Below are 20,167 nucleotides of genomic sequence, written 5' to 3'. Positions count from 1 at the left end.
TTAGTCAGGAAGACACAATAATCCTAAGTGTTCATGTGCCAAAATTTAGTGCTAATCTTGAAGAAAATACTAGCAAATCAAATCACAATGCATCAAAAGGAGAATATACCTTGACTGAATGGGGTTTTTTCCAGGAATCTTAGGTCAAGTTAATATTTTAAAAAGTTAACACTTGAAAATCAATTAATTTACTGTATTATAAGAATAAATGAGAATATGATCTTCTTAGTAGATGCAAAAAAAGCCTTTGATGAAATTTAATAGCAATTCATAATAAAAATTCTCAACAGATTAGATGTATGAATAAAATTCCCCACTCTGACAAAGTATATATATGAAAAGTCTACAGCTAACATCATCTCCTGAGATTGGTGATGGATGCCCCTCCATCGTGTTTATTCAGTAATGTACCAGAAGTTCCAGCAAGCATAAGAGGGCACAAAACAAAAATGAAAGCATACAGATTGGGAAGGAAGAAATAAAATTGTCTTTATTTGCAAATGGCATGATTGTGAACAGAGAAAATCCAAAATAATTCACTGGAAATCTTCTAAGAGCAGTTAGTGACTTTAACAAAATCAAAGAATATAAGGCCACCACACAAAAACTTATTGTATTTGTACATACTAGCAATAAACAAGTGGAAACAAGTTTTTAAAAAGCAAGGTCAATTAAAATAGCATCAAAACCATCACCTACGTAGGGATAAAGTTAACAAAATTCATCCAAAGTAAATGAAAGGAGACCCAGATAAAAGGGGAGATACACAATTAAGGGTTACAATGTTTAAGAAATGGGACACTGGATATGAAGTCATCGATGATCCCAAAGTTGATCTACAGCTTCAATACATTCTCAAAAATCCCTCTTTTAGAAACCACCAAGCTGACTCTAAAATGAACACAGAAATTTAATGAATTTACATGACTCAAAACAATTTTAAAAAAGAAGAATAAAGTTGAAGACATACACCACCGTAATTTTTGATCAAAACCATCAAAAGATGGTGGTGTTTGGTGTAACAATAGACATTTAGATTGAACAGGAAGAGGAATCTAAAAATGCAACTATATATATATATATATGTTTTTTCAGTTGGCTTTTTACAAAGATGCCAAGGTAACGTAATGGAAGAAAGAGTAGTCTTTTCAACAAATGGTGTTGAAACAATTGGATACACATAGGGAAGAAAATGAGACTTGACCCCCAGCTTCAGGCCTTTCCAAAAAAAAAATCACTTGGAATGGATCCTCAATCTGAACATAAACCTGAAAGCTGCAAAACTTCTAGACAAAATCATAGTATAAAATATTTACCATCCTGGATAAGCAAAGATTTCTTAAGTAGGGTCTAAATAAGCACAAACTATAAAAATATTGATAAATTGGACTTCATCAAAACTAAAACCTTCTGCTTTTTCAAAGACATTGTTAAGAAAATAAAAAGACAAGAAACAGAATAGGAAAAAATATTTACAGTACATAAATCTGACAAAGGTCTTGTAATCAAGATATACAACACTTTTTTTAGCTCAATGTCAGAAAATAAGAAACCCAACGGGCAAAAAACAAATGGGCAAAAGATTTGAACCGACCCTTTTCAAAGCAAGGTATAGAAATGGCCCATAAACACGTGAAAAGATGTTCAACATCACTAGACGTCAGGAAAGTGCACAGGAAACCACAGTGGGAGACCAGTGTGCACCCAGCAGAAAAGTTAAATCCAAACAGACTGACAATTTGAGGCATTTATGAGGATGGGAGCATGTAGGGCTCTTCTCATACATCACTGGGGGATTCCACAATGTTGTAACAATTTGGAAAACGGTTTGGCAATTTCTGAAAAGTTAAGCATGTACTTACCAAGCAATTCAGAAATTTTACTCCCAGATATTTACCAAACATACATGCATACATCTCTCCACACGAATTCACATATTAACGTTCGCAGCAGCTGTATTCATAACAGCCCCAAACTGGAAACAGCCCAGCTATCCATCAAGAGGTGAATGGATAAGCAAAGAGGACAATAGCTAGGTTGGACTCATCAGAATTTTAAGCTCTCGGGTTTCAAGGGACATTATCAAGAGAGTGAAAAAAACCTGCAGAATGTGAGAAGGTTTTTTCCAGTCATGTATCCAACCGGGTCTGGCATCAGAACATACACAGAACACTTACAACTCAGCAATAAAAAGACAAACAGCACAATCTAAAAATGGGCAAAGGATTTGAATTGACATGTGTCCAAAGATGATCCATAAGCACAAAAAGTCTCTTCGTGTCATTAGTCACTGGGAAACGTAAGTCCAATCCACTTCACACCCACTAGGATGGTCATGATAACAAACGGACAACGACAGATATTGGGAGCGGCGCACTCGGAGCCTCACGCACCGCCGGCGGGAATGCTCAGTGACGGAGGCACTTGGGAACAGTCTGGCAGCTCTTCAAAAAGTTAAATATAGAGTCCCCATCCGACTCAACACTTCTAATTCTAGACATACACGCAAGCAAACTGAAAAAACATGTTCATCCAAACACTTGTACAAAATGTTCATAGCAGCATTATTCATAAAAGCCCAGAGGGTGAAAAGCCAGTGTCCAGCGACGGGTGGATGGGTACACAGAATGTGGTCCGCAACACCACGGAATATTACTCAGCCCACAAAAGGAAAGAAGTGCTGACACCTGCTACCACAAAGGCAGACCTTGAAGACACCATGTGAAGGGAAACAAGCCAGGCATAAGAGACTGAATTTTGTATGATTTCATCTATATAAACTCTCCAGAGTCAGCTGATCCACAAGAGACAGGTGTTTTGGGGGCTAGAGGAACGGAAGGTTGACTGCTAGTGGGTATCTGTGAAGGTCATAAACATTTTCTAAAATTAGATAATGGTGTTGTTTGCGCCATTCTATAAATAAACTAAAACCATTTAAGATACATTTTAAAAGGGTGAGTCTTATGGTATATGACCTATATTTCAATAAAGCCAATATCGAAATGGAAAAAGATGGATAGATGAACAAAGTATAGTATATTCATACCCTGGAAATATTTCTAAATAAAAATGAGGCGCCTGGGTGGCTCAGTTGGTGAAGCGTCTGCCTTTGGCTCAGGGCATGATCCCAGGGTCCAGGGATCGAGCCCCGTGTCAGGCTCTGTGCTCATTGGGAAGTCGGCTTCTCCGTCTCCCTCTACCCGTCCCCACTGCTCATGCTCTCTCTCTCTCTCACTCACTCTCTCTCAAATAACTAAAATCTTTAAAAAAATAAAAATAAAAATGAACAAAGGGCTATAATATATAAATACATGCAGGAACCTCAAGAGCACACTGAGCCGACTAATCCAGACACAGCAGTGTGTCCACTTGAATGCTCCGCTTATACAAGATCCTAGAAAGTGAATCCAGTGTGTAGTTACAGAGCTGGCTGCCGGGGGTGGGACGGATGGATGGGGTGGAGCACAGGGCATTTGTGGGGCCGATGGAAATGTCTTCCATCACTGTTGTGGTGAAGGACACGCAGGTGTATAAATCTGCCAGAATTCATCCAGGTGCATGCTCACATGGGTGCATTTCGTCATGTGTAATCTATACCTCAATACAGTTGACTTTTGAAAAAGATGAAAGCCTCCTTGAATGTGAATAAATCATGCGGTTTATTAACAATTAGCCTAAGAAGCATGTACATGTGCATTTAAAACATTTACTACAAATACTGTTCTGTGTGGTTCTTGTTGCAACCCAGTTCCACTCCGTGAGGGAATTTGTAAGGCTCACCTGTGCTGGGCACCAGGAATAAAGGGGTAAATAAGACTCTCCTCACATCACAAGTTGACATTCTCATCACAGAGCCGGATGCACAAATAGTTTTACATCAGTACTTGTGCGGTTGCATTTGGAAAGAGCCTCCAGAGTTAAAGAAGGGCTGCTAGTGAATCATAGAACACTCAAAGTCCTGTGTGCGTGGTGGGGCGGGCAGCCTCAGGGAGGGGCTCTCGGAAGACACGGCATTTACAGAGCAGGAGGAGGAGGGTTCGGATGTTGACGGGGCCGGTAAGAGAATCTGGCAAAGCTGTGATGGGGGCCCTCTGCTGGGGCAGATCCTCCATTTCTTTGTCCATGACCTTGTGTGTTAGTCAGGAGATGCTGGGCTATGCTGCAGTAACAAGTAGACCTCCACACCCAAAAGGCTCACACACAAACATTTCTTCATTCTGCTGTAGCTCCTTCCACCACATACTCTGCCATCTGGGGCCAGCATTCCTGTCACTGTGGGCTGAGCCATCGTGAGAGCTATTTGTGGCCAGGCCCATGAGTGGCTGGCATTGCTTCTGCCCACATTCCACATGTCTGGTCTCTGTTGCATGGTGATAACCTAACTGCAAGGCAGGATGGGAAACGTAGTCCTCCCTCATGCAGTGCAGAGAAAACGGGATGATGGGCACACCCACTGATGTTGTAAACCCACAGGTCATGGGTCACTGGGCAAATTCTTAACCTTTCTCCAACTCAGCCAGGGTGGGTTTGCTCTTGGTGTCTTCCTAAACCCACTGCAACAGCAAGCCCTATACAGCATGCCCCTGTCATAACCACTCTCCCTGCCTTTCCAGAAGGCTGGTGGCCATGCGGGTTGCTCTTCAAGAAGACAATAAGATGATGTTTGCTTTCAGACACACAGGCCTTGCCAACTACAATGCTCAGACTGTGTTGCCCATCAGCAGCCACCAGCGTGGCAGGGTGGGAATTGCAGTGGATATGGGATCAAAAAGACTGCTTCCAGTCCTGCTTCTGCTTCTTGCTCACCTTTCTGAGACTCAAGTTCATCTTCCTGGAGAGGGGCCACAACTCAGACCTGGGTCTAGCCATTTCCCTGTCCCCTCTTGCTCTCCTTTCCTCTCGTATGAGGGGACTGCTCATCCACCACCCGCCTGAATGAGACAATAGCGGGGTGACACCTTAACAATTAGAGGCCATTGCTTTTGTTACCATTATTGCTGTTTTGCCATCAATGCTTTGAAGGCTGTCCTCCTGTAGGAAGGTCGTGCCCTCCTCTGGCCCTAGCACAGTTCTTGAATTTTTGTTTGGCTCACTCAGCTTGAACAGATACTTCCCTCCCTTCCTCTTAATGAGGAAAATATAAGTTAATGAGCTTGCAAATGGGCACCAGGGCCATTTCTGGGAGTAAGACACCAGCGCAGTCTGCATGGAGCCTGGTGAAGACGGGTCTTTAACAGGGAAGATGGAAAGGACGTCGTGCTGTCCTGTGCACACAGCCGTCGCCAAAGCCGAAAAGCTATAAACTGGGATTGTCTTTAGAATTGAACTTTTCCCCTCTCTCCAGTGGCTATTAAATATTTCCAAGGAAATTACTCGAAGGGAAAGGTGTTTAGCTCAGCTTTCGTTTAGAGAGAGCTGACTTGTGGGAGTCTGGCGTCACGTGAGGGTCTGCAGGAAGCATCAGGGAACCTAGGCTCTAGCCCTGCCTCTAATTGTTCCTACTGCTGCTTCTGCTGAGATGCCTGGCATTCCCGGACCTCTCACCTCTTGTAGAATGGGTGTAACAGGACGAACAGTGACATTTATTGTGCTCCTGGCAGCCTTCTTACATACATTATCCTTTTTAATTACCAAAAGTAAATCACAAGGGGCACCTGGGTGGCACAGCAGCTAAGCGTCTGCCTTCGGCTCAGGGCGTGATCCCGGCGTTATGGGATCGAGCCCCACATCAGGCTCCTCCGCTAGGAACCTGCTTCTTCCTCTCCCACTACCCCTGCTTGTGTTCCCTCTCTCGCTGGCTGTCTCTATCTCTGTTGAATAAATAAATAAAATATTAAAAAAAAAAGTAAATCACAAGGTAGGCATTATACCCATTTTGCAGGCACCAAAACCAAGATTTAGGTCATTTGTGCAACTGGCATTGCAAACCAGGCCAGGATGAGTCCCCAAGGTCATGATCACTGTGATATACCCTGTTGTCTCCCGAAGGCAGGAAATGGTGCTATGACGTGGGCCTAGGATATTTGTCTTCTTACACGGCTTACGGCTCTATAGCAGAAGAGCTTGTGAGGTGTAATTAGAGTCCAATTTAACAAATGTTAATGACACATTGCTAAGTGCTAAGGGAAACAAGGGGATGAGTGAGAGGCGTGAACTTAGCCTTCAGGAGCTCTTGATTTAATTGGGCAAGGTATGGGGTAGACATTCCTTGGTAAACAATCACGGCACGTTAGATATGAATGGGGCCATAGAACATCTTATAGGGACCTGAGTAACCACGGTAGTTTGAACCCACGACTCTACCCTGGTCCTCAGACAGCCCTGCTAAAATAACAGGGAAGGCACTGATTGGGCACAAAACCACAAGCATGAAGAGAATGTCAGGGACAAGACAACAAAATGTCAGGACAGTTGGCAAAGATGGAAAAGGACGGGGTAACTGAGTTAAGCCAGTAGAGTCAGGTGAACTCAAGAGTCTGCCGGTGGGGAGAGGGAAGGACAAGCTGAACCATTCCATAGAACCCTAGTAGGTCTCCAGAATCAGAGGCCCCAGTTATCTCTAAGGGAACAGTGAGAGTGTAGGTGAGGCTGAGAAAAAGGAAAGTTGTTTTAAGGTCTTTATAAACAGAAGACGGACTACTGTCTTCCCTCTTCTCACTCCTAAGCACCAGGCAACAATACCTATCCATCTCCAGCAGAAAGCTTGAGGTTTGTTTTCTGGGACGGTCACACTGGATGGGTTCTTGATTGGACACTAGAAAAAAATGAGGTTAAATGTCTCGCTGCAAACGGGAGGGTGGTTAGCTGAAGATATTTATATTAATTATGTAAACTCAACCCTTCTTCCACACTTAAGTCTTAGACTCTGGAAGCCAGGCTCCTGCTCCCAAGCAGATTAGAGGCATTTTCCCTAGGTATGCCCACTGGCTGAAGGGGAGAGACCCCCAGGTGCTGGGAATTGAGGGTTCCCTGATAACAAGGGCACTGTGTCTCCTTATCACCACACATCAAACCCCCTCCAGCCCAAGCACACTGAGTATCCAGTTAACTCTTCATAATATACTCACAAAAAGTGAGCAGACTTCCATGGCTACTTAATCTTAGGAAGAACTTCAAATGTGAGAGAAACCAAAACCAGCCAGGAAGAGTGAACCAAAACAAACTAAATGAACCAGAGATAGGAAGAAATGGACGGAAGTGAAAGCAGAAACAACGCTAAGTTCATATCTCCAGCAAAATAATGGAAGGTATTACCTCATGTCAGTACTAGGATGTTACGAAAAAAATCAGAACACATAAAAAAAATCTCTTATAAATTAAAAATCAGAGAATAGAAAATTATTTTATTCATAATCATATTTTGAAGATAAAATTAAAGGAATTTTCCAGAAAGTAAAACAAAATAACGAAGAGATAGAAAATAATAAAATATAGGAAAGTGAGTGACCAGCTCAGGAGGTCCAATGTCCAAATAATGACACTTCTAGAAAAAAAGAGCATAAAATGGAGACGACAGAAGGTTATCTGAGAAACAATTCCGGAAAGCTGGCCAGGTGAATGGGTGCACATCACGGCAATATTTCAGACTCTCAGGAATAAAGAGAAAACCCTGAAGACTTTGGAGGAAGACAAAGGGTAGAAAGCAAATGATCAGCCATAATAATGGTGTCAGTCTTCTCAAAAGCAGCACTAGAAGCCAGAAGACAGATTTTCTGAATATTCTTAAGAAAAATGAATTTTACATTTGGCTGGGTCTACAAAAATGAATTTGTAGACCCAGCCAATGTACAAAGCATTTTGATGATGGAGTGAAGACTTTCTTCAAGCTCTCAAATACTTTTCTCTTTGCATGTGTTCTCAGAAGCTCCTGGAGAATATGTTCCACATGAATAAAACACAAACGTGAAAAGAGGAGTCATAGGAATCTAGCTAAGGGGGTGCTATGTGGAAAGCAGATGGAGAGTTCCCCAAGCTGATGGAGTAGCGGAGGCTCAGGACAGCCATCCAGGGAGCAGTCATTTCCATAGGGAATCAGGGGGATGGAAGGGCCAAGAAGGAGCAACTCCAAGAAAGCTCAGAGGCTGATGGATAACCCGACATGGCTCAAACATGTCAAGTGGAACTCGTTTCTGCCAGAATGTCTAGCTAAATTAGGATATGCACATGGGTAAATTAAATTATTTCACAATTATTAACTCCATGAAAAATAAAAATGCAGAAGAATAGGCATGACTCAGCTGCTGCACAATCACGGCGGTCTAAGCCTTAAATGGTAATTAGCCACACTGAGAGGATGGGGAAGGACAAGTATGCATGCAGGTACATGAGAAGACAGCTGTACCCTTACTGCCTGGTGTTAGAAGTCAATAGACTTTATCTGAACCTGGGAAGTTAAGAAGTGGCAGTATAAGTGTGTGATTCAGAAATGGAGTTAAGTGCCGGAAGAAACAGACGTATGTGAGGAAAATGGTTTCTTTGGTGAAAATGGAAATGATGAAGACTTGAACAAGGCCAATAACCCATTATCCTCTTCCTCAGTCAAGTCCTGAATCAATGAAGAACATGACGAAGGATCCAGGAGATACTACTAACAAGTGCTAAGTTGAAGGGGGTTATTTGGTGCAAGAGCTCAAATGATTCTGCTCACTTCCTTTCTATTGACCTATCCCATCAGTCTAGACTCACATAGTGTGTCAGAGGGTTAGTTCAAGTCTACACAGCAAGACCCCTCCAGTCACTCTCTCCCACTGGTCCCAGAGGAGAAGGGAGGGTGTAAGACCAAATCCTGCCTTTAAGACCTCTAATGGAGAGATTAAATCCATTTAACAGGATAGACCAATGGCTGTTGCCACCAGTCAGGTACCTCATTTCATCTTTTGGGGTGGAATAAGGGCAGGAGTATTTGGGGGAGTGGTCTTTCTCCTGGAAACCAGAGAAGTGAAGAGCAGGCATCCCCTTTATCAAGAGCTGGAAGCAGGCAGGATTAGAGCAGATGGCTTATTTTCATTATAAGTTTTGTAAACTGTATACAAGTACAAAAAATAATATATTTTGATAAGAATAATTAAATGATGAAGATTGGTTTGGAGAAAAGCATTTCAAAAATGGAGTACAATTTCAGTTGGTTTAAGGGATAACCTTTTCTCCGAAGACCCTGTGTCAGGGCTGTGAAAGTGCGTGGTTTACCAGCTGTGGCATCCCAGGAGGGGGAAGCTCGGTGTGCGGCTGTGGGAGCTGGAAGCACATCAAGAAGGACCATGTTTACAGGATAAGCTGAGGAACTTGGATTCTACTCTCTCCATAATGTGTATGTGGAAGCGTATGGGTAAGGGGCATAATCAGATCTGGATTTTAGGAACTGTAATCTTTGATCATTCCGGGGTGTCAGAGGTCAATAGGTGGAAGGCAGGAAGACAGGTGAGGAAGGTGATAAATTTCCAGGAGAGAGAGGATAATTTATTCATAGTAGCAATAGCAGGCTTATCAATGATTCTAGTTGTCAACAGCATCCAATAACTTCGGAATGTGGTTGACCATCCTGAGTAGCACACACTGAGAGCAACTTGGTGCCAAGGAGAGAGTTTCTCCTTCTAGTGAATAACAGGGGGTACTTTTATACCTGGTCGATACAGTCATGGCAGTTCCAGATGCAAGAAGACCCTGGTGCACTGAGCATGGAGGGTTCTGTGGTGTGGCAGGACACCAGCTGACCATTCTTATGGGTTTGTTCCTTGAGCCAGGCTTTTGGGGAAGATTTATTGTTGAAAAAAGTCCTGTGGAGAGAGTATGAAGGCTGGTTTAAGAATATCCAGGAAGGCTTTGAAGAGAGGGCAGCACTGTAACTCAATTTTGGAAGATGAGTTTGGAGAAGCACTGGACAAAGAAGGGGTGGAGTATGCTAAGACAGGAGTTGGAAAGTTAGTGTGACAAAGACAAGTAGCAAGGTCCTGAGACTACAGAGCACAAGGGATAGTGTGGAAATAAGCTGGATATAAAGAGGTGTGGGGCGAATTGAGAAAGTCCTTGAATGTCAGAATAAAGAGCTATGGGTTCATTCTTGGGTAATGAGGAGTCATTGAAAGATTTGAAGCAGGGAAGGGATATGGCCAGATCTGGATTTTATAAATTATTGCCCAAGAAGTAGAGTGGAGTTAGAGGTGAGAGATCCAGGACAGATGGGAACCATCTGGGAGACGTTCAGCAGTCCAGGTAAGTGATGATCCAGGCCTGAATTTGAGCAGCAGCCATGCTGTGTGAGATGGAGGTTGGCAGGAAAAATAGAGAGACAAATACCAGGCAGAAATAGGACTCAATTAGGAAAAATCCTGGAATGTAAGTGGTGGATTATTGGGGTATTGGAGAGTGGGGAAACAGAGTGTGCCCCCCCCAAAGAAAAGAAAGAAAGAAAGAAATTACTTGCTCAAGGTCAAACCTAGAACTACTGCAAGCCCTAATTTAGGAGTCCTTGCCAGCTGATTCCTGAATCAAGGGAGTTTTTCATTTTTGCATTGCTAGGCAAAGAACCAACTATCTGTTTCATTGTGTCCCGGCAGCACTGGAATGATTAGTGTTGGTTGGGACCTAGAAGCTTTATTTCATTACTGTTTGACATCTTCAAAGGACAGAAACTCCAGCCCAGACAACAGCCCAGGCTTATAAATTAGTCAATTTAGTTCCGTTCCAGCTGGAGAAGGTGGCTTTTCTCAGCCTCACATCCTCTCTAAAATTGGAGAAGTAAGAAGAAACACCCTCTCAGCCTGGAGGAACCACTAGCCAGAAGAAGATGAACTATTTTCAAGGTTCTATATGTCCTGCCATGGTACTGTGCCTAGGCGAAACAATGAGCTCTTCACATTGTGTTATTCCTGGGACTTGAAAAAGGTATCAGTGACCACACATTCACTTCAAATAAATCAATTTATCTAGGAAGAAAACCCACACAAAAAATGAAGGGAACATGCACATATGTGTTACTAAATTAATGCCTTACCAGGGTTTGTGTAATGAACTCATTGACTTGGAAGAGGAAGACAAAGGGAAGTATTTCTTGAGCACCCACTACGAGCCAGGCATAGGAGAATATGCCTACATAATATCTCATCTATATCTATACACAGGAGGTGGATATCAGTGTCCTCATCTTACCAAAGAGGAAATTGAGATACGGAAAGTTTAAGTGACTTGCTCAATTTCAAAACTACTGATCAGCAAAGTTGGGATTCACCTCAGACATGGTTTGGGGGTAGAAATCTCAGAAAAGGAAATATCCTAAAGATGTAGAACGCAGTGAAGCAAAGTCCTAGTGAGAGAAGGATGGAACAGGAAAGACTTCCAGAGTCACAAAGATGTTCCATATTGCAATCAGGGTTCAGGAGCAGCTTGGGGAGATGAAGCAGTTCTGCAAAGGAATGGGGATTATAGAATCAGAGAATCTTAGTTATTAAAAGGGATTATGGTGGCCACCTAGTCCTTGCTCCCTAAAAATCTAAAACCATCGAAGCCAATATTCCTCCCTCCTTGTGTGCGGGCTCTTGCAGATTCTGAGCAGCAGCTGCAGCATTGAAATGGTGTTTATTCCCTTCCTTTGTGAGAGCTGCAAGTGAAGAGTGAGAGAGAGTGGGGGTGGTCTGAGAAATGACTCACTGAGAAAGGCAAGTTCATAAATGGGTTGGCATTAGGATACAAGATGCTTGAAGCCCTCCTACTTGTTCATGGTTAATGTTGGAGTGCACTGAGTCCTCGGCTTTATACACTTGGCTCTGACGGTGGCGTTTATGAGTTGTAAATCTACTGGGGAAGAGTGAGTTCAGAGCAACAGACGGTTGTAATACTTTCTCTAGTTAATGTGCTCGGAAATGGAGTATTCCTGCCATTTGGGCTCATTGCAATTTCTCCTTGAATATGTGGGAAGAATACAATCAGAAGGGCAGAATCCTGCACAGAGCTCCTGGTCGACCAGTGAGCGGCTCTGGGTGGGATCCTGTGTCAGCACCACAGACAGAGGCCCTAAGCAGGGTGTGGAGCCTACAGGACTGAGTTGTTATTTTGGGCAATCTCCTATTACAGCAGACTTGTGTGGTGGTAGGAGTTTGGGTGTGTGGGTGCGGAAGGAGGAGCGCAGTCTCTGCACTTTGTTTCTCTGCTCTGTAGGTCAAGGGGGGTTACGGAAGATGATCGTCAAGCTCCATTCCTGTCCAAAATGCTATTTCCTATCAACATATCCATTTGCCTTTGTCTTGGTAGAGAGCCTCACTGTCATAAAATAAAAGTGACGACCTCTTACATCTATAAAGCCAATCACAACTGAAAATACCCTTCACATCCTTTTCGTGGTCAGACCCTAACCATGGGCCATGAGTTGGGTAGGATAAGTACTGATTTTAGAGATGAGGAGCCCAAGATTCACATTCATGTCCAAGACCACTCAGAGAGCCAGAGACAGAACAAGAATTAGATTCCAGTCTTGAATGCTGTGCCTCCTCTCACATCGTGATGACAGGACGGAAGTGGCCTGGTAGGGAGGGTGGTTTGAGACATCCCTGCCTTCTAAGCTTTCACGGCAGGGAGCTTTGCATTAATAATGGAAAGCTGCTTCCAGAGGTATCTTTCTAAAACACAAATTTCATCATGCCACTCCTCTTGTTTAAAGCCCTTTAAGGGCTCCCTGTGGCCCACAGGATAAAGTCAAATAATCTTAGTAAGACGTTCAAAGCCCTTCAAAGTCTGACCCCAACCCACCTCTCTAGCTACAGTGTCTGACACTCCATCTCAAGAAGCTTAGTTTCCAGTCCCGGGAAATTAGTTATTGTCCCACAGAAATCTCTTCTGTGGCTCTGGGCTTCTGCACACATTGTCTTTTCTGCCTGGAATGCTCCCCCATCCCTCCACCGCTTTGGGCTGATGATGAGTGAACTCTGACTCATCACCAAACTCACCACCGAAGTTACATCCTCTCTGAGGTTCATGCCAATTTGACAGGCAGAGCTTAACTTTCTGCTCCTCACTTCCACACAGCTTTGTTCTTACCTCAATTATCACATTTATCACACTAGACTCTAATTATTTGGGCACATTACTTCCTTCCAAACTAAACTGTGAGCACCTCCAGGGCAGGGACTCCAGCTGATTCATCTCTGTTTACCCTGCCAGGACTGAGTTGTAAACGTTCACAAGGAATGTTTGTGAAATGAGAGCCTGGGACCAGGAACACTAGTTTACAAAGATAAAATTATGACAGAGTACCCTGGTCTTCAGTGGAGTGTCTCTGGAAGGGTTGGAGGGATCTGGAATCTGTGGGGCCAATAAGAGAAGGATCCAAGTGCCGGCAGGAACCATCAGCTACCAGCACCATCTAACACATCCCAGTGTTCTGGCCCCTGGGGTGGGGCTGTTCTTTGTGGAACGGGGGCTATTGTTACTAGTGGAGAATCTAGCCGCCCAATCCTCTCTGGTGTTTCTATCAGTAGAGGTGGGACTCACTGAGTGATTCATCCCACTGCCTTGTCTTGCCATAAACACAGTCAATGTTGATTGTAAGTTTAGATGCTACATTACAGCTAAGAGTCATCCAATAATTGGACAAACCTTTCCCTAGCACTTGCTATGACCTGGACCCTGTGCCAGGTGCAGGGAACCTGAGATAAGCAAACAAGCCACAGCCTGTCCCTTCACAAAGAACACCCCAAGGCAAGGACCACAGATACTCATGACCCATATGAAAGAGGAAGGACATGGTGGACACGTCACACAGGGGTGGGTATGGTCTCCTTAGGGGGTCAGGAGAGCCTCCGTGGGGGGGGGGTGTTTATGCCCAGGAGGCTCTTGGGTATTGAGATGCTGGGCTCCTGTTTGACTCCCCCTCATAACCTACAGCTCTAACCAGACAGTGAGACAGTCAAAGCAGCTTTCCCTGATGCTGAGGGGTCGCTACAGAGAAAACCTGGCTGGAGGTGGGGTAAGAAGGAAGGTGCTGAGTTTCCATGATCTCATGACACCAGCCCCCACTGCCTCTGGGAACCAGTTCTAATTCCCATCACTTGAGGGTGTCACGCCTTAACGCCTCCATCATGACTAGACTCTGCCGCTAATGGGTGTGTAATTTGAGGGATAATGCAAAATCTGTTAACAATTAGGGCTCTGGGTGTGCTACCAGCTGAGTGGGTGGGTTGCAACTGGGTGCCATGCTGCCCTGCTGACGTGCGACACTTCTGCCCTCAAAGGCATCTGCAGGGTTGGATAGATAGCCCCATCGCACATGTCTGGGGCTGAGCTCCTCCTAAAGTCTTCCGTGTGCAGTTGTTCCAGATCCGATCCTCACAGAACCCTGTTGGGGGTGGGCTCTGCATTATTACATCTGTTTCCTGGGTGATGCCCGGGAGAAGTAAGTGGGCCGCAATGAGAGGGTCCGGACAAGGCTTATTTTCCCCCAGCCGACATTCAGGTCGCTGTTCTCTGTATCAGTGTGTGGCAATGCCTGACCTTCTCCCAACGGGACCCTTAATGGAGCTTCACGGAATTGCTTGTTGAATGACTGTTGGATGTCGGACCATGTATTGAGGACAGGGACTCTGCTTCACGTTTATTTCTGCACACCTGGCACGCAGCTCGGAGCACACAGGGCCCCTGTGAGCATCTGCCGGTGATGAATTCCAAGGAGTGGGAGACCCAGGCTCGGTCCCAGAGCCCTGACCAGCATGCGGCTAGGAAAGCAGCTTCCTGTGCCTCATTCCTCCATCCGTAACGTGGGATGTGGGATCAGAAGACCCCAAGCAGTGCCTGCCATGTTAGCAAGTTCAGATGCCTGCTCCCCCTCTTCTTTCTGGGTAACCTTGGGCAGATTATTTTACACCCCGGAGCCTCATCTGAACACAGAGAACAGAAACACTCCCATTGGGTGATGGTAATAATCACATAAAACAACACATGTGGATTGCTTAGCACAGCGCGCGACACTCGTTGTTTGCCAGACTGTAGCCACGTTCAGCCCACAGCAGCCATGCCAGGAAGGCACGCCACCCCTGTTACGGACAAGGCCCACCAGGGCACGATTGCTCCTTTCAGCTCTCTGCCCCCACTCACGCCGGCGCCGAGGGCCGTGGGGGCGGACAGGCTTCCTCCCGGAGATAAGCGGCATCACAAACAACCTCATCGCTCTCCCTTTCGGCTTCCCCGGTGGAGCGACTGAACCACAGAGATCGGGAGGAAAGGAACAGGGATGAAGGCGAGAGGGCAGGCAGCGAGATGCGGCCGCGTCAGCTTTGGGAGAGAGGGCGATTCAAGTGGAATGCGGCGCTAATTCAAATCCCAGAATGACTGACGGGTTTTCCGCGGTGTTTTATTAATCAGCCTCGGATGAGCACAGTTTGCAAATTTCACGTGGCAGCTATTAAACGTTTTCTCCCACGTACGTAAATGGAAGGGATTTACTAATCCCGGCAGACACTTCATGAACTGGTGATGGCAGCGAATGCCCAGACCCAGGTGGACACATCGAGGCTGCTCGAGCGGCGGCCCGCACCCAGGCCCCAGCTAAAGTGATTTAATCCCTCGTGCACGTTTTTAGCCCCGGCGGACTTGATAAACACTGACACGGTGGCAGAGGGCAGTGAGGGCTGGGAGAAGCGTCCAGCGAGTGCCAGGGCTCCTGTGTCCCCCCCAGGAGGACGGTCCTGGAGGGAGGAACCAGGGCAGAAACACCACCGGGTGGCTGATTGGCCACTGACAGCAAGTGAGGCCCCAGGTGCCGATGGTTGTCTCCGTCCGACGAGGGAGGACCTGGGAGGCCAAAGAGCTACAAGGCCTTTCTGAGTCTCAGGCCAGAGGCAGAGCAGGAAAGAGGCCGCCTGATCATATGAGGAGGGCACAAGGCCGGCACTGCTGCCACACCCCTGCTCGCAGACCCCGGGGAAGCCAACACAGCGGGGGCAGGGAGAGAGGCTCATGGGTGCCCAGCTGCACGGCTGCCTGGCCGGTCACACCTGCCCCCGGGACCCTCTCTGGGCCATAAGACGGGCACCTCAGAGTCGGACCCACCTAAGCAGAAAGCCCCCAAGCGGTGTGCGTATGTCTCCCCAGAGGGATATTTTGTGGGAGGGCATTCGGGGAGGGGGCCACGGAGACCACACTGTGGCAGCCCTGCCCTCCTGGGAGACCCTGCTGAGGCCCTGCCCTCCTGGGAGACCCCCCACACTGGGGGGTGGGCTGGGGGGTGTGCTGGGGGGTGGCCCCCGCACTCTGCTGCTTCTGTAACGTTGAATTCAATCAATTTCAATTCCACTCTGAGACTTCATGATACTCATTTATCATCTGCTCTGTGCCAGGCTCCCGGCACGCAGTGGGGACCGGCAGATTATGTCCCCCTGAACCGTGGGGGCATGTGCCCTGTGGGTCACACAAAAACGGGACCTCCCTTTCTCCCAGTGAGTTTCTGTCCGGCGCCAGCTCTCATGAATCACGTCATAATTTCTTCTCAGTCTAAACAGAATGTGAAAAAGGCCCTTCCTGTCTTCTTGCTTCCTGAACAGCTCCTACACAGCCTTCAGTGCCTCGTCCGAGTGTCACGTCCACTGCAGACCTTGTGCCCATCTCCTCCGCTGTCGTCCGGGAAGTGAATCATCTTCTCATCCGGCTCATGCATAGTACAAGTTACAGGTATACAGTGGAGCATACCCCGTATTTCCACGTGCCGGTGAGCCCTTGGAGGGAGCAAGGACACGGCTTCCCCGTGGTCACCAAGTCCCATGCCTAGAGGACGTCTTGGCCCCGGGGAGTGTTTGTGGAATGGATATTTGTGTCTATGGAGGTCTGACGGAAAAAGGGGAAGGAAAGCAATCGATACGCAGCAGCCCCCACTCCTTTACTGGCTCTCGGCCACAGGGCTATGAGTCCTCACCACGAAGGCCCCTCTGCTTCGGCTCCTGTGCCCGTTACTACGCGCCAGGCTTTCCACAAGAAATTACAAGGCATGCCAGAAAAGACACATCGGAACAAAGAAATAATCCGCACCAGGCTCAGATGGGACGCAGCTGTTAGAATGATCAGGCAGGGTATTTAAAATAACTATAATTAATACGGGAAAAGTAGACAACCTTAAGACCGACGGGTACTGTGAGGGAGAGACAGAACCTCTGAGGGGGAAGCAAAAGGAAGTGCTAGAAATCCAAACCGCGGAGCAGAGATGGAGGACGCCGTCCACGGGCTCCTCCGCAGGCGGACGTGGTCGAGCAAAGAATCACCGAGCTTGAGGATGGGTCACTAGAAACCTCCCAAACAGAAATCTAAGAGAAAAATAACGAAAACATAACAACGTGGAAGCGAAACCCCCAAGAACAGGGGGACGGTATCATGGGGTGTAGTGGGGATTGTAGGGATGGAAGAGAGAGCGCAGCAGAAGAACTATTCTAAGTCACGATGTCTGGGAATGTTTCTGAATTACTGGCGGATGCAGGAAGCTCGGAGAACAGCAGGCAGGATGAGCACCCACCTGCCACGGGAAGGGTCTGTGCAGACCGAAGCCCACGGCAGTGCCCACTCTCCCCGGCCTGCACGGCACCTCATGGCCACGACTCGCAGGCTGCTGGACGCATCCCCCTGAACCGCTGAGCGCAGGCCCCATGGTCATGCGCCTGGTGACTGGGCACGCTGCTGGCGACACCACCCACTGGAGGAGTGCCCCCGAGCAGGAGCCACCGGCAGGGATGCCTGGTGGCGGCAACAGAAACTGTGGGTTGAGAGCTTGGTCTGCATGGGTTGGCTGACACACACCAGACGAGGTTACTGGGCAGATTTTTGGCACCTAAAGAATCCCCAGGAAGGCCAAGGAATAGACAGGGATGAAGGGGGCTGTGTGGCCAGGAGTAGGCCACCCAAATCATCCCTCCCGTGAAGAAGGGTGCTATCGTCACAGGCACGTCAGACACACACACACACACACACACACACACACACACACTCGGCCATCAGCTCCCCCTGGAGCTCACATGGTGTGGCTGCCGGGGAAGAGTTCTCTCCCCCTCCAGGGGCACCGGGGGCATCCGAGGCTACCTGCTCCTGTCGCACCATCCAGGTGAGCCGGGAAGGGTGACGTGGGGTTTCAGTAGCTTTGTGGTTGCAGAGCAGTGTGTGCACGCTGGGCAGCCCACAGTGGCGTGACGTGCAGAACCCACAGAAAGAGAGGGAACGGATCCACTCATGATTCGCCCCCACACGACCTGGCAGCCACTCTGGACCTAGCAAAACCGATAACCTGCCGCGAAGAAGTGGCAGAAAGTTCTCAGACACAGAGTTCACGTCCAAGGGTCACACCACCCCCTTGCCAACACGGCTGCGATGTTAGCGGCCCGCCGCGCATCGGACACATGGGCTACAGACTGAATGTCCATGTCGCCCCCAGAGTCACATGAGGATATTCTAACCCCCGATGGGACGGTGCTCGGAGGTGGGGCCAATGGGGGGTGATGAGGTCTTGAGGGCAGACCTTCACGACCTTCAGTGTCCTTGTGAGAGAGGCCCCAGAGAGCTCCCTCGTCCCTTCCTCCACGTGAGGACGCAGCTCGAGACGCCGACGTCTACGAATCAGAAGGAGGACGCTCTCTCGACTGCGAACGTGCCGTCATCTCAGTCTTGGACGTGCAGCCTCCAGAGCGTGAGGAGCAGCGGCCCAACAGTCTAAGACCACACTTAACCTTCCTTTGACCTTCACAGCCTCCCCGGGACCAGACGCGCCCCCGCCCCCCTGGTACAGATGAGGACGCTGAGGTCCAGAGGGATCGAAGTGGCTTGGCCAAGGCCGCCCACTTTGTTCTGTGTTGACTTTCCCTCGCCCTTAAGACACCAACTTTCTGGAGCCATCGGGCTGGGCAGGGCGCGTGTGGCTGCAAGCCCGGGGCTCTGCTCCTCCGAGACGCGCTTCCTTGTCCTATGAGACTTTGTTGGCTGGAGCAGTTTGCCCTGAAGGAGCTCCTTCTGCCGACCGCCGTGCAGACTCATATGCATTATTTACCAGGAGAATCACAAAGCTGATGTATACAGCCGCCCTCCGCAGCCTCACCGGCGCCGAGAGTACTGCCGACCCCACGTGGGCTGAACGGCTGGTCAAGTCTCCACCGCGGGTTCCACTGCCGCACTGACTCACAACCCGTTTGGCCAAAATCGAGTGTAACTGGTGGGAGAACAGACTCAGTTCATCACCAGCCAGTCTCGTTAAAATGAACAGACGAAGGGTTTTTGTTATTTACGCATTAAATGCACGTGCTTCCTCTGCCCTTCAAAGCCGTCTCCCTCCTGGTCTGTCCCCACATTTCACTCCCTCTCGGCTGTCAACTCCTCTGCGTGCCTGGGGAGGATAATCTGATTTGCTCACCGCTCTAGCACGTGCTCGCTCAGTCCTACTCTGTCTTTGCCCTCGCTGTTTCTCCTGCCATCCTGCGTCCCTTCCACCTCCTTGCTGGCAACACCCTTGACCTCCTTCCTCTGGGTGTCTGCTCTCCACTTGGCCACAGCGCCTACTGCAGGAAGCCGGGGGGCTGTGCAGGAGGCTGGCCTCAGTCGGCAGAGCACCGAGGTCACCGTGGGGGGGGGTTGACGAGTCGGGGGGAGTGCCGAACCCCTGTGGATGGGGGACAGCAGAGGGCTGGAAGGACGGCCTTGAGGGAAGCTTGCACTGTACCATTTATGGAAAGAGGGGGCCTGTTTTGCATGAGATGTGTTAAATATCAGCTGAGCTAGGAAGCCCGAGGGTCATCCTACTGAGGGTACACGGAGGCCGGTGCAAGCGTCCTTGAGAGAGGCCGGGGGCAGGGATGGGTGGGGAAGGGCCGTGTGTGCCCCGAACCCCAGAGCCCAGCAGAGGTGAGAGGTCCGCACAGGACTTAGAGAAGGGGGAGAGGACCCCCGCATGCAGCACGCCTGACGAGTAGGACGGGAGCAGAAGGGGACCTTCCTCGCACGGCCTGCTCTTTGAGTCACCAAAGCCACCTTTCTCATTTCCAAAATGGAAATCATAATGTCTGCCTTGCCTTCTGGCACAGCTATTATGGACATTCTCCCTGATAAAGGGCAGGGAAATGCATCTGCAAAGTTCTGAGGAGGTTGGGAGGCATTATTCACAAAAGACATTTCCATATGCTTCCCTTGAAGACCCAATTCCCCTTACAACATTCACGGCTTC

The sequence above is a fragment of the Ursus maritimus genome, unplaced genomic scaffold, assembly GCF_017311325.1.
Source record: "Ursus maritimus isolate PB19 unplaced genomic scaffold, ASM1731132v1 scaffold_9, whole genome shotgun sequence".
Taxonomy (NCBI): Eukaryota; Metazoa; Chordata; class Mammalia; order Carnivora; family Ursidae; genus Ursus; species Ursus maritimus.
Note: the sequence above shows the minus strand (reverse complement) of the source record.